This window comes from Podarcis filfolensis (genome assembly GCF_964270895.1).
Source record: "Podarcis filfolensis genome assembly, chromosome: 7".
NCBI classification, from domain to species: domain Eukaryota; kingdom Metazoa; phylum Chordata; class Lepidosauria; order Squamata; family Lacertidae; genus Podarcis; species Podarcis filfolensis.
This window is the reverse complement of record NC_139603.1, coordinates 16,044,664-16,071,106: the sequence shown is the minus strand read 5'-3', so window position 1 is coordinate 16,071,106 and position 26,443 is coordinate 16,044,664. Positions and strand designations below refer to the sequence as shown.

At 43.3% G+C, this 26,443-nt stretch overlaps 1 protein-coding gene and 1 long non-coding RNA gene across 2 annotated transcripts in view; one reads left to right on the top strand and one right to left on the bottom strand.

Moving 5' to 3' along the window:
• The window catches only part of BASP1 (brain abundant membrane attached signal protein 1), a 77,245-nt gene that overhangs the window by 2,164 nt on the left and 48,638 nt on the right, over positions 1-26,443 (bottom strand). The window lies entirely within an intron of this gene.
• On the top strand, positions 883-9,291 carry LOC310767295. Its single transcript, XR_014550850.1, has 2 exons — positions 883-1,406; positions 8,927-9,291. It is a non-coding gene; the product is annotated as an uncharacterized lncRNA (long non-coding RNA).

Genomic DNA, 26,443 nt, shown 5'->3' with positions numbered 1-26,443 from the left:
TCCTCAGGAGAAAGGAAACAATAGTTACACCATTTTAAGTCTATAGTACAGTGGTACCTCGGCTACAGACGCTTCAGGTTACAGATGCTTCAGATTACAGACTCCACTAACCCAGAAATAGTACCTCGGGTTAAGAACTTTACCTCAGGATGAGAACAAAAATCGTGCAGCGGCAGTGGGAGGCCCCATTAGCTAAAGTGGTACCTCAGGTTAAGAACAGTTTCAGATTAAGAATGGACCTCCAGAACAAATTAAGTTCTTAACCCGAGGTACCACTGTACATGTACACTCACAGTAAATAAGGAACTTGTTATAATTATTATTTCACGTGCAATCCAAGCCACCACATTGTAACACTAGTAGGAAACCACTGTTCCCACCCCAATTCCCAGAAAGAGGAGTAAGGAAATGCTTATCCCCCCCCCCCGGGTATTGTCAGGGGCTGGACTGGGGAGGAACGGTGGGGACCACCCACCCCTCTCTCTGCACCTTCCCAAGAAGAGGAGGACAGTATAGATTTAGAACGGTGGTTTGCAGAAGGTCATAGTTCAAAGGCTGCAGAGGGGAGAAGCTGGGAAATATTGGAGGGAGAAACAGCACCATGGGAGAAACACCTAACAGACTTAGTATCTCTAGAAAGCCTTCCTGACCCCGCTTCTCCTAGGAGCAAGCATGTCCTGAGAATCAGCCAGCGCAGGGATGACGTAGAATAGGAGGGACTGAGAGGGTGGGACTTTACTTGGAGCAACGCCATTATCTACGAGAGACCACATTCCCTCGTATCTCTTGGTGAGTACTGAATAAACTACTGGTAAGAACTCATTGTTTATCTACTTCTTGGCATCCCACCATGAGAGGGATAGGATTCCCTGAAGCCTTGACAGGTATACATGTGTACAATGGAGCATAGGAAGAAAGCCACTGGTTCATCTAGCGAAGTGCTTCCCAAACTTGGGTCTCCAGTTGTTTTTGGACTACAGTTCCCAACATCCCTAACTAGCTGTGACATACCAAGGATTGCACCCAAAACCTTCTGCATGCAAACCTTCTGAGCTACAGCCCCTGACCATATGTGCAAACATCATTAAACAGATGGCACTTGCATAAATATGCCCAACCTCCCCACCTCAATAAATTCCTAACATTTATATCTCACCTTCCTTCCATTATGGAACCCAAGGTGACGGGTGGGTTGTCACTCACCAGGCACTGACCACACCCAGACTTGCAAGACGGTGGCCTCATATGCCTTCAGACTGTTCCCTGGGAATAATTTCATTATCTACCTTCTCTTTACCTGCCCTCAGAATTCCTACAGATATTAAACCTTAGCAGAACCTGTTGCAAATTTCATTCCAGGCAAATTTTGGCAGAAGCCAGAATCCAGAACGCCTTAGAAGGCAAAGGTTTGATTAATACAGTGGTACCTCGGGTTACAGACGCTTCAGGTTACAGACTCCGCTAACCCAGAAATAGTACCTCGGGTTAAGAACTTTGCTTCAGGATGAGAACAGAAATTGGGCGGCAGCAGTGCAGCGGCAGCGGGAGGCTCCATTAGCTAAAGTGGTACCTCAGGTTAAGAACAGTTTCAGGTTAAGAATGGACCTCCAGAACGAATTAAGTTCTTAACCTGAGGTACCACTGTATAGCCTTCTGCTCCTTCATATAACTAACTGTTCATACCATAGATCAGAACCACCCAAAGTCCCAATTCTGTCTCTAATAAGACATTGAACAGTAATACCTTGGCACAGGTGGCTAGATTAGAAAGCAAGAAAAATGGGAATCTGCAATAGAAGGCACGCCTCTTCTTCTCTTTTCTAACACTCACAGTTGTGGCTGGGAGACAGGCTCTGCATTAAAATCTACACATAGCTACAAGCCAACGCATTGCATATAGTATCCAAAGCGAGATGTAGCTGAATATCTCTGCCTTTCAGAACATTTTATTACAGTGGGATCTCAGTTTTTGAACATAATCCGTTCTGGAAGACAGTTCAGCTTCCGAAATGTTTGAAAATCGAGGATCAATGGGCTGGCTGCAAAGTCAATGGGGGGGGGGGAGAGATGAAAAATGCCCCTCAGAAGTCATTTGACTTCCGAGGCACATTCAAAAATGGAAGCAATTACCGTATTTTTCGCTCTATAAGACGCACCAAACCACAAGACGCACCTAGTTTTTGGAGAAGGAAAACAAGAAAAGATATTCTGAATCTCAGAAGCCAGAACAACAAGAGGGATCTCTGCGCAGTGAAAGCAGCAATCCCTCTTGCTGTTCTGGCTTCTGGAATAGCTGTGCAGCCTGCATTCGCTCCATAAGACACACACACATTTCCCCTTACTTTTTAGGAGGGAAAAAGTGAGTCTTATAGAGCAAAAAATACGGTACTTCTTGGTTTTTGGCGTTCGGGTTCTGAATTGTTCAGCTTCCAAGACGCTCGAAAACCAAGGTTCCACTGTATTGTTATTTTTAAACACTTACATATTTTCCTTACAAATGAAACAGTGGGTAACATTTTTACCCACCATTATTTAACATTTGATAGGGATGTGGGGGGAAATTGCTTTGTAAACCAGACCCAGGATCTGTCAGTGGTATAACTATCTCAAATAGTCTCCACCCTAAAAAGTAGGCATTCCATAATTCTAAACCGGATATTTCTAGAAAACATAGTCAACCCTTTCATTTAGAAGAGTCTGGTTTGGCAGGTCCATGTCCGCATTTGAACATCTGAGGCTTTGTAAATCATGATTCATAGATTCACGCAAGCATCATTCATCCATGGCTACATAAACCATATATGTTTATGAGCCTGGGACATGTGTCTGACATGGGCAAGGCTGGTTTATACGTGGTTATTCTTCGCTGGGCCTCCTGTGACACAAGGTGAAGAGCTTGTGGCCCTCACCTGCAGTGAGATTTCTGAGCCCAAGAAGACGTCTTGGACTCACAGCCCTCACTGTGGGTACAATAATCTGCATGCATCCTTTGATTGAACGGGAGAGATTTTGATGCACTGGTGCTCACTGTGAAACAGTTCATAATAAGTGGTAATTTGGCTCCTCTGAAGTTATGAGGTTAGGGGGAGAGCTTCCAAAATGGGCTTCCCACGTGCCCACAAGAAAGGGCACCCACCACACTTGGGTCAGGAGCACAGTTACTGGAGTCTAGTAACAATGCAGCCACCCCAGTTCTCACAACTTGCCCATGTAGGTCACAGTGCACTTATTATATAAAGAAAATGGGAGTTTTCATGCCCATCCAGTCACATTGCACTTCAGAGCAGTTTTGCAAATCAGCAGGAACAAAGATTTTAAACAATAGCGAGAGCTATATTTGCTTGCAGATAGCCAATCCCCAATTAAGCCTCTATTTGTTTGCCCGGCTATGCTTGGATAAAACAAGTGTGCTTTTGTTTGATGTGCCTCTTACAGTTTTTTTCAAAGTCTTTTGCTTTTGACATGGCCAGCAAAATGCCTGCCATCAGGATGGGGGTGGGGAGAAGAAGGCCAAGTAGATGATGATGATGATGATGATTTCAAGAGGTGGGAGCACAATATCTGCTCCACACTCACACAGCATATTGCTTCCCCCATAGGCTCATGGCCAGTGGAGGTTGGGAGGTTGGCTAGTATCACAAGATAAGGCTTTGCCCCCGCTGCAATGTTGACCTCAGTGAAGTGCAGCACTTGCCCATAGGAGTGAATGGGAAGCATGCATTCATTTCAACAAGAGGAGGGTTCAAAATAGTCCCGTCACTGACTGTTTCTTGCAAAACTAGGTTTTCCATACAGGCTTCTAGAGACACAAAATATTCAAGGTGTTCCCTGAAGTAGCGAGAGTAAATGAGAGATTTCTTAAGTTAAATGTTATGATCCCCAGACAAAAGCTCAACAGATGATTGTAATGCAACAGCAGAGTGATGCTTTCATTATAATGAAATAAAAGCATCACAAAATAATGAGCAAGCTTTTAAGTTCTTAGAGCTCTTCTTCGGGTTGGTTGCTTAAGGAAAAATAAAAAGGGCTGCTAGTTTGTTTTGTAGCATAAGAAAATATAATGATGATGATATAATAATAATAATAATAATAATAATAATAATAATAATAATAATAATAATTGGATGGGGAAGAAAAAAATCGCTAGGTGTGATGCAATAGCCTGCAGCTTATGGCGACCTGTTTCTGTTGCCCCATGGGGCCAATAGAAACTAGGGAGAATTTTCATGGGTGAAAATGATGTGGTCAAAGTGTTGACCCCACTCCCATTGCGCCTGATTTGTTAGGCATTAAAAAAAGAGAGAGATCCTTTTCATGAATTGTGCCACAAGGCTTCGCATGTACTCTGACGATGCTGGGTGCAAAAATAATAATAATAATAAATCTTAGGCACAAAGAAGAAATAGCTGCTTAGCATTTGTAAACATAAATGGCGTCTCTAGCACTAATCAGGATGCATGGATATTTAAGGCCAGGGGCGTATCATGGGGGGGACGGGACTGCCACGGTGATGGCCCCGGGGAACATTTTTCTGGGGGACACTGGCAGGGTGGCGTGAGAAGACAAAAGGGTGCGGCCTTACGGGTCAGAAGTTTGAATCCCTGTGACGGAGTGAGCTCCCGCTGCTCTGTCCCAGCTCCTGCCAACTTAGCAGTTCGAAAGCATACCAGCGCGAGTAGATAAATAGGTACCACTGTAGTGGGAAGGTAAACAGCATTTCTGTGCACTCTGGCACTCGTCACTGTGTCCCGTTGCACTAGAAGTGGTTGAGTCATGCTGGCCACATGACCCAGAAAACCTGTCTATGGATAAATTCTGGTTCCCTCAGCCTGAAAGCGGAGAGGAGCACTGCAAAGTCAAATTTGACTGGACTTTACCATCCAGGGGTCCTTTACCTTTTACCTTACTTATTTATTAAGAATGTTTAAAATGCACCCTTCACCCGAAGGTCTCAGTTTGGAAAGAACATACATATTAAAACACATTTAACAATGAGAAGCTAAAGCAAAATATTGCAGCACTAGCGTTCTTTATTGGAAAACCACAAGGCAGTTAAACCGCAGAGCAGTGGCAGAAAAGACATTCTTGTTGCTTCATGAAGTGCACCCCTTCCCAAAGACCTGGACAAAGATGTGCCTCTTTACCTGCCAACAAATTAAAAGAAGAGTTGTGGCTAAATGCACCCCAGACAAGAGATTATTTCAAAGGCCCAGAACTGTTCTCCTATGGATTCCTGCACCATAGAGCTCATTAAAGCACAGGGACCACTGGAAAGATATCAGAACAAATATTGAGGATTGGGGCACTTCTTTATCAGGAGCATGGGATATAAATGGTCCTGTCTAGGATTTAGGGCCAGAAGCCTAGACAATGGCAAGAGAACAGCCAGGACAGCATCAAATGCAGAAGGTCATGGAAAGCGAAAGTCAACAACCATATTTCATACCCTCCAACGCTTCTCTGATGAAAATAGGGACATCATATTGCATATCCTCCACCATTTCTCCAGTGAAAATAGAGATGTCCTATTCCATACCCTCCAACATTTCTCCGATGAAAATAGGGACATGCTGCCATAACCCCCAACATTTCTCTGATGAAAACAGAGACATCCTAAGGAAAAATGGGACATTCCGGGATCAAATCAGAAACCAGGATGTCTTCTGAATTGAGACCGTCCCCTGTAAAACAGGGACACTTGAGGGGAAGGGTCTGATATTTTTCTACATCTGGCCAACAGATCAGACAGGCAGTTGAAGTGGTTGTCAGAATGGGAGGGCAGAAATCCACTCTGGTCCCCCAAGGAGCAGGCAAAGCCCACATATGAAGGAGGTTCTCTGAGTGGTGTGCCTATCTGGGCAATATTTCTAGCAAGTTGTTCAGAGTGTGAGAAAGGAAGGCTGTAGAGGAAGCAGCAGCCTCTTCTTGGCACTTACAAGTCACCTCACAAATCTCACTTAGCAGCTTCAATATGTGATGAAGCCTTCAGATGGGGCAGCTGACCCACCAGCTTCGTGGTGCAAAGCCTGGGATTTCTTGGCACTTGTCAGCTCAAGTGACAAGAAGCTGCAGTTCTCATAAGTAGTCAAGTGCCCAAATATAACCGAGCAAAAGGCTGATAGGGAAGGGAGGAAATGCTACTACAGAAGAAACAGAAGTGTCATCTGAACCTCTTGTCAGCAGCCGCTGTGTCTGAAACTGGAAAATTATGAAAGTTTCTTCCCCTTGGCAAATCCTTGACTTCCTTTTTTCTTCTTCTCCTCTCTTCCATAGCGGTCTTGTCAGACCACATTGCTCCATATCCTCTTCCACTGTTTCACTAAGCATTACTCCGGCCTCCCTCTCCATTTCCTCCTGTTCACCATTTTCATCTCCTTTCCAAAATAATCAGTTGCTTCTACGCTTGCCCTGAAGCAGTCTCAGTTCTCTGAGTTTCTGTTCTTCCTCACTTATGGCTCCAGTTCTTCAGGAAAACATCATTTGGGAGTATCGGCTTCCCTTCTAGTAGTGAGTCTTCCCCTCCACGGTGGGAAGAATCTTATCTATATCTCTGAAAATTCTCTGGAATGCTACCTTTGCACCCTTTCTGTTCCTGATGCTGCAGCATTCTCTTCTTACGTTAAATCACAAGGTTTGTCTGTGGGTCTGGCAACCAGTCCTCCTTTTCTCAGGGGCAAAGAGCTTGATTACACAGCTTGATTTATTTAAGTGGGGACCATAGATTTTTCTGCAGCTACTCTGCCCAACCTTAGTTGCACTTCTGTAGATGTGTCCCCACTGTTTGTGCTGAGCTTATAGACAACTCTGTCATTTCAAAATACATAAAATAGAACATTACTCAATACTCAAGATTTCTACACCAGGTTGCCCACCAAATGACAGGTGGATAAGCACATCTTAAAGTGATGTGCTGGCTTCCCCCCTCCTTTTGCCCCTCCTGACAACATCACCATCATCACCATCACATCATCATCATCATCATCATCATTATTATTATTATTATTATTATTATTATTATTATTATTATTATTATCCCCCTATCTGACAGAGTTGCTCCAGCTAATCTGGGAGGCTCCCAACAAAGTATTAAAACATCCCCTTTGAAGACAGCTCAATTGGTTAGAGCATAGTGCTGATAACACCAAGGTTGCAGGTTCGATCCCCATATGGGACAGCTGCATAGCCCTGCATTTCAGGGGGTTGGGCTAGATGATCTTCGGGGTCCCTTCCAACTCTACAATTCTATTATTTTCTAATCAAACATTAAAAACTTCCCTACATTTGCTGCTTTTATGCCACAAGTCAACTGTGTCCTATAACTTGTTCAATCTGAACAGCAGGGTCCATGAAGAGCTTCAGGGTGGAGGAATGGCAGGGAAACTAAGATGCACAATATTGCTCCTCTGCAATCCATCACTCCCTATAGAAGAGAGGTGAAGCAACTTTTTCAGCTCAAAAGCCACATTCCCTCACGGGAAACCCTTCAGGAGTCAGATGTCTGTCTGTGGAAGTGGCCAGAGGCAAAACTGGTTGCAGCAATGGGTGTGACGCTGACCTTTGTACAACAGACCAAATTCCAACCATCCAAAAGTCAAGAGGTTTATATACTTCTACTCATATCACTCAATCCTCCATCCTAGTACAGTATGCTTACTGTATACTTGTGAAACGTGGACCACTTATAAACGCCTTCTCCAACTCCTTGAAAGATTCCATCAACGGTGTCTCCAAAAAAATTTACACATCACTTGGGAAGACAGGCAAACTAATGTCAGTGTACTGGAAGAAGCAAAGATCACCAGTGTCAAAGCAATGATTCTTCAACATCAACTTTGTTGGACTGGTCATGTTGTGCAGATGCCTGATTATCATCTTCCAAAGCAACTCTCTATTCCAAACTTAAAAATGGAAAGTATAATGCTGGTGGTGAACAAAAGAGGTTTAAAGACTCTCTCAGGGCAAATCTAAAAAAAAATAAATAGTATAAACACCAACAACTGGGAAACACTGACCTGCGAGTGCTCCAATTGGAGAACAGCCTTTACCAAAGGTGTCATAGGCTTTGAAGATGCTCAAACTCAGGATGAAAGGGAGAAATGTGCTAAGAGGAAGGACGCTTGGCAAGCCCTCACCGTGATCAACTCCCGCCTGGAAACCTATGTCCTCACTGTGGAAGGACACGTGGATCCAGAATTGGCCTCCACAGTCACTTATGGACTCACTGTTAAGACTGTGTGCATGGAAGACAATCTTACTCGGCTATGAGTGATCGACAAAGAAGAAGAAGACAGCAGACCACATTCCAGCCATCCAAAAATCAGTGGTTTATACACCTCTACTCACATCACTCAATCCTCCATCTAGGTAAAGAAGAGGCATTATTCCAATTCAAACACACACTCCAAGCCAGCCCAAAGCACTCAGGCAAGGCTCAGAGCAGGGCTAGTAAGCGATGCAGACCACATCCGATTCAGCCAAGTTTTATTGTGCCTTGTTCTGTGTAGAGCAGTGGTGTTTCTGGAAACTCACCCTGGCGGAATTCAAATGTAACAATAAACCATGGTTTGTTGTTCAGGAGGCAGGTGGGCATAAGCTTTTGGTCTTAATGCTCCTTCTTCCTTTTACCCCTTCTTCTACATGGGAGGAAGAGAGATTAGAAGCTTCTGCTTAGTTAGTGGGCAAACCATGGTTTGCCCACAAACTAGGATTCCAAGTCAAAACTGTGGTTTGAGCAAACCCTAGTTTGCTACGTTTGGATGCAAGAGCAAACGTAGAAAGTGGAAGGTTCTAATCTCTTCGCCTTATGTGCATTTGAGGAGGGCAAAAGGAGCACACGAGACTTAGACTTTACCTCATGGCAAACCACTGCTTGTCTTTACCTCTGAATTCAGCCTATGCTAATTTCTTTGCATTTGTATTCTAATAGGAAGAAACACACACCCGTGCATTAGTGTGATAAAATTCATTGCTGAAACTGCAAACCTGGCCTCTGCACTTCATGCTAACGTTATCCTGGAGGAATTTGACATAAATGGTTCTCTGGGCTGAAGCAGAATCGCTGTGCTTTGCAGAAAACTACTCCAAGCAAGAAGACATTTCACAGAACGGTCTGGGCCTTTAACACAGAAAGTTTACAATTGCAGGATGTCCCCAGTGATTTCCTAATGAGATAAGGGTTTGTTTCCCATAACCATCTGGAAACATGTGTTGCATTTTATGATCCAGATGCTGCATGTAATAAAGTTTGCACCAAGGGATGTTGCCATTTGTGGGGCCACATTTCCCAAGTAAGCTGGATAATTTTTTTCCCCCTGCAGCAGGATAGCAATGGGAGAAAACGACATATAATTCTCTATAGCAGCATCAAGGGTCAAAAAGTGCAGTGGGGTAACTGCAAGCTTCTCAGTTCCATCAAGAGTCCTAATCAGATAATTACACTACTGGGAAAACACATTTTAACCCTAAAGAGTTCATAACGCTAAGAGTCACGCCACCCATCAATCCATCGTGCTGCTTACCAAAATAAAGCAATTAGGCAGAACTCAGTGCGTCACCCTGAAAGAACATAAATTGGAACTGGGTGTTGAATCCCACATCCTTAGAACCTCTTCCCCTCTTATTCCCCTCCTCTCTCTTACAGAGTTGAGCTTCTAGCTCTTAAGCCTATGAAAGTACCCTTGGAAATGTGTAGACAATGCCTTGGGAAATCTCAGAAATGGCAACAGAGCTATACTAGATTTTTAAGCCCATTGCCCTTCCCCAGGAATTGTACCAATGGTCAGCCATATTGGGCTTATAGATAAACTGATAGAGACAAACACATATTTTGCTTCATTTGCATATTCTGAAAATATGCCAAAATTGCATCACCATGGTATCCATTTCTGGTTTAGGGTCAGACTATACACAGCTCTTCTATGATACAGCAGAAGATACAGGGTTGGAGTCTGTCTTCACTATCTTCTGCAGGAGCATCCCTAGAGTGGGACTCCTCCTAGAGGACATGTTCTCCAGCAGAGAGAAGAAGCAACTTTTGCCAAGGCCCCCTTCCCCAAAAGCAATCTATGGATGGAAGGAGTCATTCCATCCATGGAAGGCTAAGTCTAGATCCAAACCACAAAGTCCTCAAATGCTCACTCCTTATGTCAGGTTTGTTAGAACATTGCTAACTGCCACCTCACAGTTGTCATACGTAAAAAGCAACATTAACACTGAAAGACTGGGAAACGAAGGGATCCAAAATCGCCAAGGTAATAGTATTGCAACAGATGAATTTGGTGGACTAATATTAGGACAAAGCGGCAGCTGCACGGATGTTATTAGCCCAGAAATGGAAAGAAGATAAAGTCCCTACCAGAGAAGAATGGCAGATTAAGTAGATGGACTATGCCAAAATAGCTAAAATGACCGAAAGAATCAGAAATCAGGAGGACCAAAATTTTAATATGGAATAGGAGAAATTTATAAATTTTATTAAAGACCATTGTAAACAGTTAAAATTGGATTGGAATATCACTTGTAGTTTAATGGTGAATTTTGGATACAATGGAGAGATAAAAGATTTGGATTATTATAAAGGATGCAGGAGGAAATGATTAGCAACAGGACCCACAAAGGGGAGGAGGGAAGTCCAAGAGAATCTTGTTTTTATGTTGTATGTATGTTTTAATCTGAAAAACCAAATAAATAAATTTACTAAAAAGCAAACAAACAAACATTAGGGCAAAGCAGAGAGAATTAGCCCCAGTCAAGCCATACAGTGGTGATCAGCTATTCAAGCATAACAACAGAACAGCTATCAAACTGGAAACTGCTGCCAGCTTTAAAATAAAGAGCGCCACAACTTATCCCAAATCTTTCCTGTTGATGTACGGCCATCAGTGTACATGGATGGAGTGCTAAAGACTGAGGGGAGCAAAAAAAAAAAAAAAGCCATTCCCTGCCTCAGAGATTAGAGTTTAGACAAGGGGGAGAGAGAGATAGGAGGTAAAAGATTGATTTATAAAATTTGTATGCTGCCCTATGCATGTAGGTTTCAGGGCAGTTACAACATAAAATCACAATATAAAAACGCAAAATACATAATAATAATAATAATAATAATAATAATAATAATAATAATAATAATAATAATAAAAACATCCCAATAAACCCCCTCTCCCCAACACATTTTGAAAGATGTCAATCAGCCCAAGGCCTGGTTAAAGAGGAACATTTTTGCCTGGCACCTAAAGGTGTATAATGAAGGCGCCAAAGCCTTTTCACTTGCCTTGCGCCTTCCTTCACACAAGGACTAATCAGTATTCAGCACTTAACCATGCTTCCCATTATATCCTAAACCAGTGACAATGTTCAATTGACCACTGGAGAACCTCCAGACATTGCAGAATTACAGCTTCTGATATTCCTGACAGCTGGCCAAACTGGCTAGGGATGATGGGAGTTGCAGTCCAACAAAATCTTGAGGGTTGCGCATTCCCTACGCCTAGCTAATGAATGAATGAATGAATCAATCAATCAATCAATGAACACTCTTTCCCAGGGTTCAGCCCATTCCCAGTGCATCCGCCCATGTGGAAACAACCTACTCAAAAGTTGCTCCCTGCACCAGTGCTGATGTTCCCAGAAACTGGGGCAAACTGGGAGAAGACACCCTATGAGAGCCAGTGTGGTGTAGTGGTTAAGAGCGGTGGACTCATAATCAGGTGAACCGGGTTCGCGTCTCTGCTCCTCCACATGCAGCTGCTGGGTGACCTTGGGCTAGTCACACTTCTCTGAAGTCTCTCAGCCCCACTCACCTCACAGAGTGTTTGTTGTGGGGGAGGAAGGGAAAAGGAGATTGTTAGCCGCTTTGAGACTCCTTAAGGGGAGTGAAAGGCGGGATATCAAATCCAAACTCTTCTTCTTCTCTTCTAGGGAGCACTCTGTCATCATGGCCTCAGGAAAGATCCCATGACAATTTTCATGACGTGAAGTGAGGTGACAAGCGGCTCTGTTTCACTTTGCTGTGCCAGTTTTTGAGGGAGCGCTCTCCTTCCCTTGTAGTTCCCAATATTTTGTAGTCTGGCTGACATTCATCTTGTGTTTTCCTCAGACTCGAGCGAAAAGCCTACAAACTCAATGTTTGTTTCAACTTTGAACTCAGGCTATGGTCATTCTCCCCTCGTGCGCTTGAGACCTTTCCCACCAAATAAAGAGAGATCTGGTGCGTGAGTGAAGCTTGACATTACATGGAAAATATGAAAATATTGGTACTAACCGGCAGCTATAAATAGAGGAATGGGGAAATAATACTGGTTCAACAGGACAAAGATGAGCCGAAGTTAAGCCCCCATCCATTTTGATGGAAAAGCTAATCATGTGTTTAACCGACGTTCCACTGGTATCAAAAGGGACTTTTAAATGGATTTACTTTGGCTGGCTCATGTCCAGTGTTTGGAAACGAGGCATCAACAATCCCTATCGCTGCTTTGCTTGGAATTTCAAGTCCAAATTCTGAAAATGGATATCCAGCTGTGCTTTAAGAATGTTTATATGCCAACAGAAGTAAATACTATTTAAAAGGCGCTTGTTTACAGGGAACATTTGAATAGGAGTGGCGGAGCAGGAGGAAGTTCAAACCAGCTTAAAGCATCCCGAGCTAGCACAACATAACACGAGTTAGGAAATAGGGTGCTGAAGCTCTACTGTAAACAGTAATGTTTCAGCTACACTGGTCCATCTCTTTTCCTCACGTGGGTCTCTTCTTAAGGCCACCCCATGCTTGTTCTGAGAGGAGAGTTTACTTTGAAACTCAAAAAAGTTTCAACTTCACAGTCTGAATTACTAGATTCTCACCAGTTCAAAGCCACGTTGCTGTAAACATGCCATGCAAGATTTAGTTTTGTTTGAAGCTGCATTCCCATCTCGGTTTCAAAACAACAGATTCTTTCTGTTGGTAGTTTCCATGCATTTCTTCCCACAGTCTTAAAAAAAAACAACACCCCTTTTTTTTTTAGTCCATCCTACTGGGGGTCTCTGTATCGATCAATGAATTCCAGAGTGATAGATAAATAGAAACACACACACACATATGAACACACAGCATAGGGCCACTTTCTCCTTCATACATGGAAAACTAAGAGCACACCGTTGACAATTTGGTTAGAACAAAAAAGGGAAGGAGGAAAGGAATGGCAGGTTAGTAACTATCTGTTGCAGTTGCACCCCATTAATTATTACCTTCCCAAACTTGCTATTGTCTTTTCACAAGCAACCAGGCAATTCACTCTTCATTCCTTCATTTGTTACATTTTTTATCTGCAATCTCTTCCTGCAAGGAGCTTAGGGTGGCATATATGGACGTTCCCATTCTCATACCAGCCTCAAGGTAAAAGGTAAAGGACCCCTGAACGGCAAGGTCAAGTCAAAGGCGACTATGGGGTTGCAACGCTCATCTCGCTTTCAGACTGAGGGAGCCAGAGTTTGTCCACAGACAGCTTTCCGGGTCATGCAGCTAGCCTGACTAAACCGCTTCTAGCACAACTGGACACCGTGATGGAAACCAGAGCGCACGGAAACACTGTTTACCTTCCCGCCGCAGTGGTACCTATTTATCTACTTGCACTGGCATGCTTTCCAAACTGCTAGGTTGGCAGAAACTGGGGCAGAGCAATGGGAGCTCACCCCATTGCGGGGATTCAGACCGCCGTCCTTCTGATCAGCAAACCCAAGAGGCTCAGTGGTTTAGACCACAGTGCCACTGGCGTCTAGGCAGAGAAAATGACTGTTTCAATGTCACCCACAGTACTTCATGGCTGAGTAGGGACAGCAACGCTGGTCTCTTCTGTCCTAGTCCAGCATTCTAACCATTACACTACAGCAGCTCTCTGTGACATCCAGGTATAGGGCTGTATATAAATGATGATGATGATGATGATGCACAGAGGCAAGGATGTATCCAGGGCTGGCCCGAAATATTTTGGCACTTGAGGTGAACCCCAAAATGGTTCTCCCCTCCCTGCCAGGGAAGAAGGGGTGAGGGAAGATCGACAACAGTAACAAGGGTGGAAGAAAGATTGACATCAAGATTTGCTGCCCCGATGGATCCTGCCACCTGAGGCAGTCACCTCAGCTTGCCTCATGGGTGAGAGTCGGCCCTGGATGTACCCTTTACTACATGCCATAGAGACCACAACCAAGATTTTCAACAGCAGCATTAGCTGCTGGCTGTTGCACTGTGGAGTTGCGACATTTTTGTTGCAGCAGGGCTTACGTGCCTTCCCAGAGTGCACTGCGTGCATGTCATGCAGTAGCCATGACATTACTCAGCATGGCGATGGTCATGCCACCTCTGCATGAACAAAGATGTTGGCGACCCCATTTGCCTTCCGTGCTGTCAGAACTGACCCGATGCTGCCCAGCCAATGGAACCACTTAACTGTATCTCTGCTCTGCTGATTGGATGGCTGATGGCTCCTCCCACACTTGTTCACTTTGGTTATCTTCATGATGAGGAACACACAAAGCTCAGGATCTGTATTTGGGATGGGAAGCCGTTTTTAGCACAGGGGTCGCATTCCCATTCCCTTGGGTTGTTTTGGTTCTTATTTTTATTTTGTATTTTGTGTTTCAATATTGTGGTTTTATGTTGTAACTGCCTTGAGAACAGACAGACAGACAGAAATAAATATTTTGAGCAATCTTTTGGGAAGGGGGCACATACTAGAAATGGATGGGGCTAAAGCATAGCTGTCAACTTTTCCCTTTTCTTGCGAGGAATCCTATTCGGAATAAGGGAATTTCCCTTTTAAAAAGGGAAACGTTGACAGCTATGGGCTAAAGGCAAAAGTGAGTGGATAAATTAATGCACATTTTACCTTTGCACAGCAGGCTAGTTTTTACACACGCACACACACTTATTGGAGTTCAAGGACACATTCCAGCCAGGCAAAAAAAGGATCAGTAAGAGTGTGTGCTTACTGTGGAAGGACATGTCGATCCAGAATTGGCCTCCAGAGTCACTAATGGACTGTTAAAACCGTGTTTGTGGAAGTCAATCTTACTCAGCTATGAGGGATCGGCAAAGAAGAAGAAGAACCGGAATTGGTGGTGCCATCACCCAGAAGTGTAGACTGGGCTTCCCCATCCAATTGGAAAGCTGGGACCCAAACCAATCAGGGTGTCAGAACAGAGGAAGAGGAGATGCCTTTACTGCTTCATAACCTTCCTGTGCTGGCTTGAAGCACTGATACCTCTGTCCCAAAGAGATCAGAGTTTGTTAACTGTGGGCTGTTAATTGGGACCTCCTCCTTCCCTCATAACAGCAGATCTTTAAAAAGGGGAGAGAATTTCACTAAACCTAGGACTGCAGAAGTGTATTCTCTAAATTCCATTCCACTGTTGAAGTGTCTCAGAAATGCAGCATACATCCCAAAAATGCTCCAAATCATGCAAGCCCAGCAATTCCTTCTAATACATTTTGCCCCTGTTGGCAAAAAAATGACTGGAAGTCTCAGGAATCAAGAAGACCAAAATTTCAACAAAGAATGGGGGGAATTTATAATCTATCTTCGAGATCACTGTTAGCAGATGAAAACGTTTAGCAGGATTGCAACAGCATTTGTAATGTAGCAAGTACTATGGAGTTGATGGAGTTATATAAAACATGGAATATTGAAAAAGATGCAGTAGGAAAGGTGTAATAACAGGACCCATGGAGGGGAAGGTGGGAAGTCAAGAGATTCGGAAGAATATTTTAACTGTTGATGAGCATGGTTGTATTGTTATAATTTAATATTTGTAAAATCAAATAAAAATATTTCAATAATAATAATAATAATAATAATAATAATAATAATAATAATATTTTTTGTGCCCACCCTGCAGTGGACTATGGAATACTGGTCAGTGTCATAGATATTTTATGGTGGGATTGTTTATTGCCTGGCTGTTCCAGTATGACAAACACCAGGGTCAGATAAGCTCTCATTAGAAGTGCATGTTTATGCTTGTTATAACAGCGCCCAGATAAGAGTGCTAGAACAGAGTAATGGATCCCAAGAGTCAAGGGTTGAGGAGAAAAATCAGCATAGCTTTACACTTAAAGAAGCTCAGAGTGAATCACCCACCACCTGGCTACCTGCCTATTGTCAAAGCTAGGCTTATCGTCTGTCTCCCACTGATGTTTATCTTGTAGCTCACATAATGTGAGAAGGGATACCGGCACCTTGAGATCAAAGCACCCCCAGGGCAAACCCAATGATAAAAGAGCTGTGCGTTCCTGAAATCAGAGTCACCGCATTCACAAATTACTCCCTCAGACTGATGGGCCACTTTGATGACAGAAGAGTGGGCTTGGTGCAAACTCCTTTCCAAACTCAGCCAATACCTCAGCAGTGTGGTCTGGCCATTCCTCAGCAAATGAACCACCAAGGGAAGATAAATTTTCAGATGTGCTGAAATATAAGCCACTGTGACTAATGATTGCCTGAGCAACAGACTAATGGCTTCATCTGAAAACCGGGTCCACTCTTACCCTCGGATCACATTTCATTTCAGCCTTTCCTTCGCCCTGAAATAATCTTTGCATGTATCCCATATACATGCATTCCTCCTTAGAACTGCACAGTCCTTTGAAGTACTTCAGGGTCCAGGGTTCCCTGGCAAGAGAGAATGACTCCTAAAACCACCCATATTCTGCATGTAGATAGATACTTTTTTGTGATAGGTAGTAAGGAAGCAGAGCTCACACAGAGATGGAATTGTGGGATGTGGAGCATTGTTGCTTTTCACCTGACTATTGTTTAAAAAGGTAAAAGGTAAAGGACCCCTGGACGGTTAAGTCCAGTCAAAGGCAACTACGGGGTTGTGGCGCTCATTTCACTTTCAGGCCAAGGGAGTCAGCATTTGTCCACAGACAGTTTTCCGGGTCGTGTGGCCAGCATGACTAAACCACTTCTGGCACAACGGAACACCGTGACGAAAAGCAGAGCGCACGGAAATGTCGTTTACCTTCCCGCCACAGTGGAACCTATTTATCTACTTGCACTGGCGTGCTTTAGAACTGCAAGGTTGGCAGGAGCTGGGGCAGAACAATGGGAGCTCACTCCATCACGGGGATTCGAACCGCCGGCCTTCCGATCGGCAAGCCCAAGAGGCTCAGTGGTTTAGACCACAGCGCCACCCACGTACCTACACTTGACTATTAAGCAGCAGGTGGCATGATAAGATGCTGGTCCAGGCAGTCTGAGATTTGCTGCACTTGTTCTTATTTTTTCATAGAAAAAAGTTATGAAGGACAGATGTGTTGGTGGCTAAGTTCAGGTTGGTTATATGCTACCTAGAGAATTATAGGCTGCGGGGAACATCAGTGGGAGCTTCATGCCTTACTTGTGACCTTCCCACAAGCATCCAACTGGCTGCTGGATCTCATTTTATGTTATTATTTTCTTAAGAAAGCAAGTTGCACCAACAGCCATGCCAGTGCAAATGCATCAAACCTGGCAGCTAAAACCATGCTTTTTTTAATTTGCATTTTTATTAAAGATCTTCTTGAATTACAAAAGTACATACTGTAGAGTGTCTCAGTTTTCTGTTCATAGAATCTTTCTTCAAGAAGCTATCTTCAATGTGAGACACCAATGTTATAGATAAAGATTGGGAAAGAAGAGAGGTAGTGGGAAGAGCAAGAGAGAAGATTGGGATAGTAAACTTTCATATTTTTACACAGTGTATGTGCAAGGTTTTTGTGCCAACATCATGTGCGTAGGCTCTCTTTTTTATTCACGTATTAGTTTTCGTTGGTGGTGAGAGAAGTGAACTTTTCATTTCAGAGTAAAAATCTTCACAAACACACAAAAAGATGTCAAATAGCCAGACCTATATCATGCTCTCCAACATTTCTCTGATGAAAATAGGGACATCCTATTCAATAAGAATAAGAAGAATTTTATACCTCACCCATCTGACTGGGTTGCCACTCTGGGTGGCTTCCAACATATAAAAAAACACAATGAAACATTAAACATTTTTTTAAAAAAACATTCCCTATACAGAGCTGCCTTCAAATGGCTCAGGGGTCAGACACCTCCATACCCTCCAACATTTCTGCGATGAAAATAGGGACACCCTACCTTTCTCTCCAACATTTCTCCGAAAAAAATAGAGGCATCATAAGGAAAAGTGGACATTCTAGGATCAAATCAGAAATTGGGACAGCTTCTGTAAAGCCGGAATACTTGGAGGGTCTGCGATATTCAGAAAACTAAGTGTTTTTTAAACCAACAGAGCTGGGGTTTTTTAAATAGTAACTATTCTGGCAATATTACAAACTGTCTGGCCTTGCTGAAGAGGTCTGGTTATGCAACGCCCTTTCAGCTAGGCAGCACACTATTTGAAGAAGGTGTTGGAAACTTTCATCTAGTTAAGAGCTATCACTCTGTGTTGCTCTTTGAAACCAGCAAAGCTGCAAAGGCTTTCATTTACACAACATGGTGTTATCACCAGCCTTGCAGAGATGGTGTTGTGACTAGCTACACCAAAGTACATGTTTGAAATTGGAGGCACCGACTTATACCAGCCACACAGAAACCAAAATATTTCCCTTTAAGACCATAACGTCTCAAAGGCTACAATTCAGAGTAATGTAAAAGTAATTAAGCTTTGCGGAATCACAGGACTTACAAACAAGAGTTAAGCACATAAATCTCATGTATTTATTTTGGACTCCAGCTCAGTTCTTTCCTGTATTGCGACTCCAAAGGGACAGTACTCACATGGTGAATATTTCAGCATAAAATCCATCGCACCTAAATGCAAATAACAGCACAGTCCTATGCATGTCTGCTCAGACATAAATTATATTGCGTTGGAGAGGACTTACTCCAAGGTTAGTGTGTACAGCAGATTTAGCAGCCTTCCGGGTGTTTTGTACCACAACTCCCATCAGCTGCTGGCTGGTATGTTACATGTGAATTGAACCTCAGCCTAGTCTACTGGAGACTGCCCAGAAACCCCACCCTATTTGGGCTTCTAAAAGAAACTGAATATAATGAGCAAAGAACCTGGGGAGGAGCAGAGCAGAATTTGCCCCGCATACTCGTTTGCTGCTTGCTTTTGGAACAGGCTTGTCCCTTTATTCCGTGGGAAATTTCATGGTCATAAAATGGCCCTCTGGGCTGTTCTATCTGGCCCCAAGCCATGTTCCCTCCCCCATTTTGCTTGCTGGAATGTGCCCTGGAACGTTGATAATGACTCTGTCTTGTCTGGGTGGATGATAGAGAGGGGTATTTGAGGGTGTGCAGAAACTGGCCTGCTATACAAAGGTAAAATTTGCATTCATTGCACTGCCCACTTTTGCCTCGGGCCCTATCCACCGCCTCTCTTGTGGGCCAGAAGCTTCTCACCCTTTGTTTAGTAGGAACAGACAGAGTGAAAACTGTTTTAATAAAAGTCCCTTCTGTCCATTTCCAGTCTCTGCCTGCATTGCCAGATTATTGAACAGCCACTGCATTCGGTGCAACGATAGCACTGTCTATAATAGAAGCCTACAATATCTTCTTTGTGGAAATGTGCTAGGGTGGAAATAAGCTATTTGTCAACTTTTTTACCCCATGCCCTATTGGTAGGATTTCAGACATTTTAGGTCTCCATTGTGAACCTGGGTATTGTCCATTCATGCTGAGTTTTTGTGTACACAGGAAGCTCGCAACGCTTCCAGATTTCTGTTGCATTTCATTTTTAGTCGTGCATGTTCTCCAATGACAACTTATCCCCACTTTCCCCCCTTCCGGATTGTGGTTGAAACCATTGCCTACTGCTTAAACCCACAAAAGAAAAGAGCAAGTTCCTCACAGGGCAAAGGAACCAAGCCAGAGTCTGCACTGAAAGCAGCGACACAGAAGATCAAATTCCTCTATTCTGTTCTGCTTTCCCACACATTAGATTAAGGTTCATAGTCATCCATGGGCTTAAGACATTTCGGGCATGAGGTATTGAGTATCAAGCTTATTAAGCGGCTTAAAAACACACCTGGGCAGGAGAAGATGACTTGCCTGTCAAAAGAAGACCGTTAAATTATATAATATCTTCTATGATAGTTGCAATAATCAGTGGGGCAGGTGGTCTGTGGGTGACAGCAACAGCCCAGTCATGTACATGACATGCTGGCAACCACATAGCACCAGGCTGAAGCAGAGTACTTTCCTTTCCCTTCCAGTCTAAACAAGGCTGGTTTCACAACCCATTTCTGAAGCTCATATGATGCTGTGTGCCTTTTCACCACCTCTCGAGTTTCTACATCTCAGAATCGTCTTTTACCAGCTTGTTTGGGCAATGAACTGCTCGTGTCAGTAAGTGGTTTATGTGGTGCATGTGAGATGAATGCACTCACGGAAGTGTCAAGAACACATTGCACCGAGGCAGTGGGAGAAGCCATTCAACAAAGGCTGCTGTCAAAATGCCAGCAAGTATCCTTGCCTAATGTTATGCTGGCCACCACCCAGTGCAAAAAGACTACTTACAAAAGCAGTATGGTTGTCTGCACATGTGCGCATGTGTATGCAAAGGAGCTGCAGGAAAGCCCATCTGAACTGGATTCAAGACTAGTTTTACTGGTGATTGTAATCCTAACCCCTCTTGCCTGGGAGGAAACCCCACTGTATTCATTAGGATTTATTTATGAGCAGGAATGGTTAGAATTGCACTGTGAAATGCCATGCTGTGGATCTTGGAGCAATGCAGGTGCAATGCATAAATCAACAAAGGATTGTGGTTAACAGTTATGCTAGCTATAGGGTGTATCTAAATCAGGGAGAAGGGAAGGAATGCCCTGACTTGGAAAGTTGAAGTTTAGTTTTTGAAGGCGCAAGATCAGTATTATATTGGCAAGATATAGGGAGGGTGTTTTCGGCTATCTCACCCCTTGCCCATGGAAGTGGCTACAGGAAAGGGCCTGTGTAATCTTGCTACATTTATAGTATTGAAATGTAGGGGGGGGGGGTTGTATGCTATTATATTTTCTATTGGTTTGCTATGTTGTTATGAAATGGTTTTCGTTGCATTTGTTTGAAATGAATTCCTGTTTTCTTTGTTGTAAGCTCCGTTTCCAAGCAGAATTCAACGTGCTGGTGCTGACCTTTGAAACCCTAAACAGCCTCGGTCCAGTATACCTGAAGGAGCGTCTCCACCCCATCGTTCAGCCCGGGCACTGAGGTCCAGCTCTGAGGGCCTTCTGGCAGTGCCCTCACTACAACTATCTGACTTTGAGAAGACATCTGAAGGCAGCCCTGTTTAGGGAAGTTTTTAATGTTTGATCTTTTATTGTGTTTTTCATATTCTGTTGGGAGCCGCCCAGAGAGGCTGGGGAAACCCAGCCAGATGGGTAGGGTATAAATATTATTATTATTATTATTATTATTATTATTATTATTAGTGTGGAAAATCTGCATACAAATAAAAATGAATGAAGATATGTAGAAGGCTAGATCCAGACTGCCATTTCTCTATCATACGAAATTTTACGATTTTATCTGTTTGCCCCATTAGGGACACAAACTTTCAAAAGGTTGCTTGGTTGCAAGCAAGTGCAAATGGATGAGACGTTTTAGAAGGCTGCACATGTTTTTCACTACTTAACAAAACCAGAAGATGAAAGGAGCGTGGAAATCTGGATATTATAAGTCTGGAAAAGTCTGGTAGAAGACAAGGAGACCAACAGACAGAGGGAGAACATGAGAAATGGGACCATAAAGAGTCAAGTTGTTCATGAGAATTGGATGGATGATCTGCCTGTTTTTAATGCGTTTCCTTCGTACCTGTATGTGGGATGGTCCTCCAGATATTGCTAGACTACAACTCCCATCATCCCTGACCATTCATTGGCCATGCTGACTGGGGCTGATAGAAATTGTGGTCCAAGTCATGTAAGGTTATAAAAGCTTTCTGGGAGATGATATATAATGAAATGAAAAAAATGTTTAAAATAACTTTTGTTAAAAAACCAGAAGTTTTTCTATTAGGAATTATAGGTACGGACATTCCAAAGGAACGGAAAAGACTTTTAATGTATGTGACAACAGCTGCTCAGATGCTACTAGCCCAGAGATGGAAAGAAGAAAGAGTGTCTACTAGACAGGAATGGCAAGCCAAGTTGATGGACTTCACCGAAATGGCCCAGCTTACTGGAAAGCTCAGGAAGCAAGAGGACAAAAACTTTTTAAAAGAATGGGGAAAGTTTATAATTTATTTAAGAGACCACTGTAAGCGGATGAAAACATTAGCAGGATTTTAATCCCACTTGTAATGTAACAAATACTGTGGATAACATGGATGGATACAAAATATAGATTATGTAATAATATGCAGTTGTAAAAGTTGACAATAGGACCCATGAAGGAGATGGGGGGAAGTCTAAAGATTCAGAGCAATCTCTATATATGAATATGCATTTGGATTGTTATAAATTTTTATTTGTAAAATCAAATAAAAATGATTTCTTTAAAAAAAACCAACTGTGGTCCAAGCCACATATGGAGAGCTACAAGTTCCCCAACCCTGAACTAGGCTATATTGGCAAGTGATCTCAACTGCAGAGAGAAACACATTGATTTCTGAGCACATCTGTTTTATCGTTGCCGACAGCCATAAACGCATTCATTCATCCCTTGTTGTTTTAAAGAGATTGCCGTATTAAGTTTAATGGTCACGTGGTGACATAAAACCAATGGAAAAGAACAAGTATCAGGCGATGGTCAAATCAGGCACACAATTCCAAGAAAAACTCACATGCACTTCCTCCTTATGATTGTTGGAATGGTGTAACTCAACAGAATTATTATACACTCCCTGGATAGAATGTCAGAGCGACCTAAAGGAACCTGGGTATTCATTCCCATTCATGTGAATAGAAATTGGACATTATTCCTCTCCTATGTGATTCTTTTTCAACAACGAAAAAAGCTCAGCCATAAAATTAAACACATAGCTTTCAGACTGGGAAGTTAATTTATCAGACACAGCTCAGTTGCTCTAGAATTCAGCACAAAATAGATTTCTGTTTTCAGGTCACTTGAACCTCATTTAGTCTTCTTTTTCTTTCTGCTTAGCTTTCAACTGGCATTTATCAGCAGCTCATGAATCACAAATATGTAAAAATGTGAATACTAACTAGAGGGGATTTGTTATTTTCAGTCTTTCATTGGTTCCAGTTCTTTTGGTGTGTTAAGATATCACCACAATGTAACCTGATGTGCCGGAAGAACAAATTCCATGGACTCTGTGTGTGGAAGGGACACTTTCAATTCTCGTGAACACATCTATAGAGATTTGAGAAGCTAAATTCAAATTCCATATGCGGTGTGGTTAACTACAATGCTACACATACCAGGATCAATTCAGGCAGTCATTGTCATAAAATGATACTGTTTTTCAGTTAAAATGGAGTCCATATGAAACTAGATAATTTGAAGGACCCACCATACATACATTCAGATTAGCAACCCTAATTACACCAGTGTGGCGTAATGGTTAAAGCAGGGATCAGCAACCTGCAGCCCATGGGCCACAAGCAGCCCACGGGGGTTGTTTAAATGGCCCACGAGCCACCCCTGAACCAAGCCACCAGCTTGGCGAGTCTCCCCCCCCCCCACGCTGCGCTAAACCGGCACAGCACAGAGCGGGGACTCGCTTCCGCAGCACCGGAAATCACACCTGCACGGATGCAGATGCCGGAAATCTGCGCAGACGTGATCCATCTCCGCGGGAGTGAATGGGCCCTGGCAAGGTTAACCTTGCTGACCCCTGGGTTAATATGTTGGATCAGGACCTAGGAGAACAGGGTTCAAATCCCCACTGTGTGACCTTGTGCCAGTCACCATCTCTTAGCCTAACCTACCTCACAGGGTTCCAGCGGGGATGAAATGGGGTAGAGGAGAACCATATTAACCACCTTGAGCTCCTTGGAAGATAAAGGTGCCATATAAACATAGCAAATAAATATAAATAACCATGGCTAAAAATTGAGTCTGCTGAACACCTTCAGGCCTGAGATCTGCCCAGTTCACTAGACTAGGATTCTGCTGGATCGACAGGATGTAGCAGATGTGAAAATCACGTGCAACAAATGCTTAGGAGTCAACCCAATCACATTAGAAAAAGTGCTCAGAGAAAGTGCATGGAGTAAACATTAGAATTACAAGCTCATTGCTGTGTCCTAATGAAGGAAGCAGAGGGAGAAAATTGCAAGGTGCAAGAGTTCTGTGTTAATCAAACAAGGAGTCTTGTTTGCAAGGTATGTTTGCAAACATGTGTATCACACACATCTATTTGTCGGGAAGCCAGAAACAGCATTGTACCAACAGTGGCAAAACTGGTTTTCCCACTCGCACATAAGATATGCCCAGCACAAAAAGAGAAAGATATGTGAATTTATGGTGGAATGAGGCTTTTCACGGGACTGCCTGGGGGTACGGGGGGGTATTTATTTGTTGAAATGCATTGTTTGAGTAATTGTAGGTCTGAAACCTTTTGAAAATTGGACTGGTAGGGCAAAGGTTAACACAAACCCAAAACTTGACCTCCTCTTATTGGGCTGAGAAGGAACCATCTGAAAAAGCCTCTACAGTGAGGGAAGTTTGCTTTTCAAGTGGCTTTGTTTTTTCCTAAAATTTATTTGATTGACTATGTGTTTAATTACAGTGGTACGGTTACATATGCTTCAGGTTACAGACTAACCCAGAAATAGTGCTTCAGGTTAAGAACTTTGCTTCAGGATGAGAACAGAAATTGTGCTCCAGCGGCGCAGCAGCAGCAGGAGGCCCCATTAGCTAAAGTGGTGCTTCAAGTTAAGAACAGTTTCAGGTTAAGTACGGACTTCCGGAACGAATTAAGTACTTAACCTGAGGTACCACTGTACAGCAATCTCTTCTCATAAATGACAGGGGGGTTATTTTGAGCACCCTTCTCACGGGGGATATTTGGGGTAGGGGTGGCAAACCTGGGTCTGTCTGTATGCAACAAAGCTTATGCGCTGCAATTAAGCTACGGTTCCTTCATTTTGCTCTTTTTCTTTTCCCCCCATTCACAAAAGCAATCTTCAGAAATCACCGAGGCACTTTCCTCTGGCAAATGTACTAGTTAACAGAAGAATTTCTACCTTTTCCCATTCAATCCAGTTCACAAAGGAAGGGTGGGAAAGAAAGAAATGGACCAACTGGACTCCCTGTGCTCTGACTAATTTGAGCTAGGCCAACACTGTGCCCCAATCTGTCATGGTCAGAAACCACAAAAATGCCATTCCAATCTTAGTGCTTCCCTTCTCACTTCCTTATCTGATTTTGGTGGGCTTACTTCAATGTGTTTACTGCCATTTCGGACAGGAAAAAATAAATCTTGCACTGGCATCAGTACAGTTCTTCTATGGAATTTTTTTTTTTTTTAAAGCACCCCATAGTGGCCTTGAAAGATTAGAAGGTTTATGCACTCCTGTTGTTTTTAATAAGACTTCTGTTGAAAGAGGATTAACTTTAAATTTAGAAACCAGGCACAGACTTGGGCTTGAAGGGTGAAGCTGTCAGTTTGGGGATGACTTTGCTGAGGGAAAAGTTCAGTTCTGCCACTGACTTCAACAAGTGCAAGACTGAAGTTCAGAAGGCACACAACTGAGGAGCTTTTCACAATCCGCTGATCCCGCCAACGGCACATTTCACTTACTAACTGCCTTGCCAAATGCAAAGCGGCTCTTTTAAAATGAGATTCAGAGGCAACAGAAACACAAGTGAGTGGAAAGATTAAAGATTTTATTCTAAACAGCAAGCATTACAGTGGTACCTCAGGTTACATACGCTTCAGGTTACAGACTCTGCTAACCCAGAAATAGTGCTTCAGGTTAAGAACTTTGCTTCAGGATGAGAACAGAAATCGTGCTCCGGCAGCGCGGCGGCGGCAGGAGGCCCCATTAGCTAAAGTGGTGCTTCAGGTTAAGAACCGTTTCAGGTTAAGTACGGACCTCCGGAACGAATTAAGTACTTAACCCGAGGTACCACTGTTTGAGAGTCCCATGGACTGCAAGAAGATCAAACCTATCCATTCTGAAGGAAATCAGCCCTGAGTGCTCACTGGAAGGACAGATCATGAAGCTGAGGCTCCAATACTTTGGCCACCTCATGAGAAGAGAAGACTCCCTGGAAAAGACTCTGATGCTGGGAAAGATGGAGGGCACAAGGAGAAGGGGACAACAGAGGACGAGATGGTTGGATAGTGTCTTCGAAGCTACAAACATGAGTCTGACCAAACTGTAGGAGGCAGTGGAAGACAGAAGTGCCTGGCGTGCTCTGGTCCATGGGGTCACGAAGAGTCGGACACGACTAAACGACTAAACAACAACAACAACCACTGTTTATACATTACCAAGCATGCACTTCGATCTGCCACTTGGAAGCCCTCAAGAAGTGGCGAAGGGACTCCA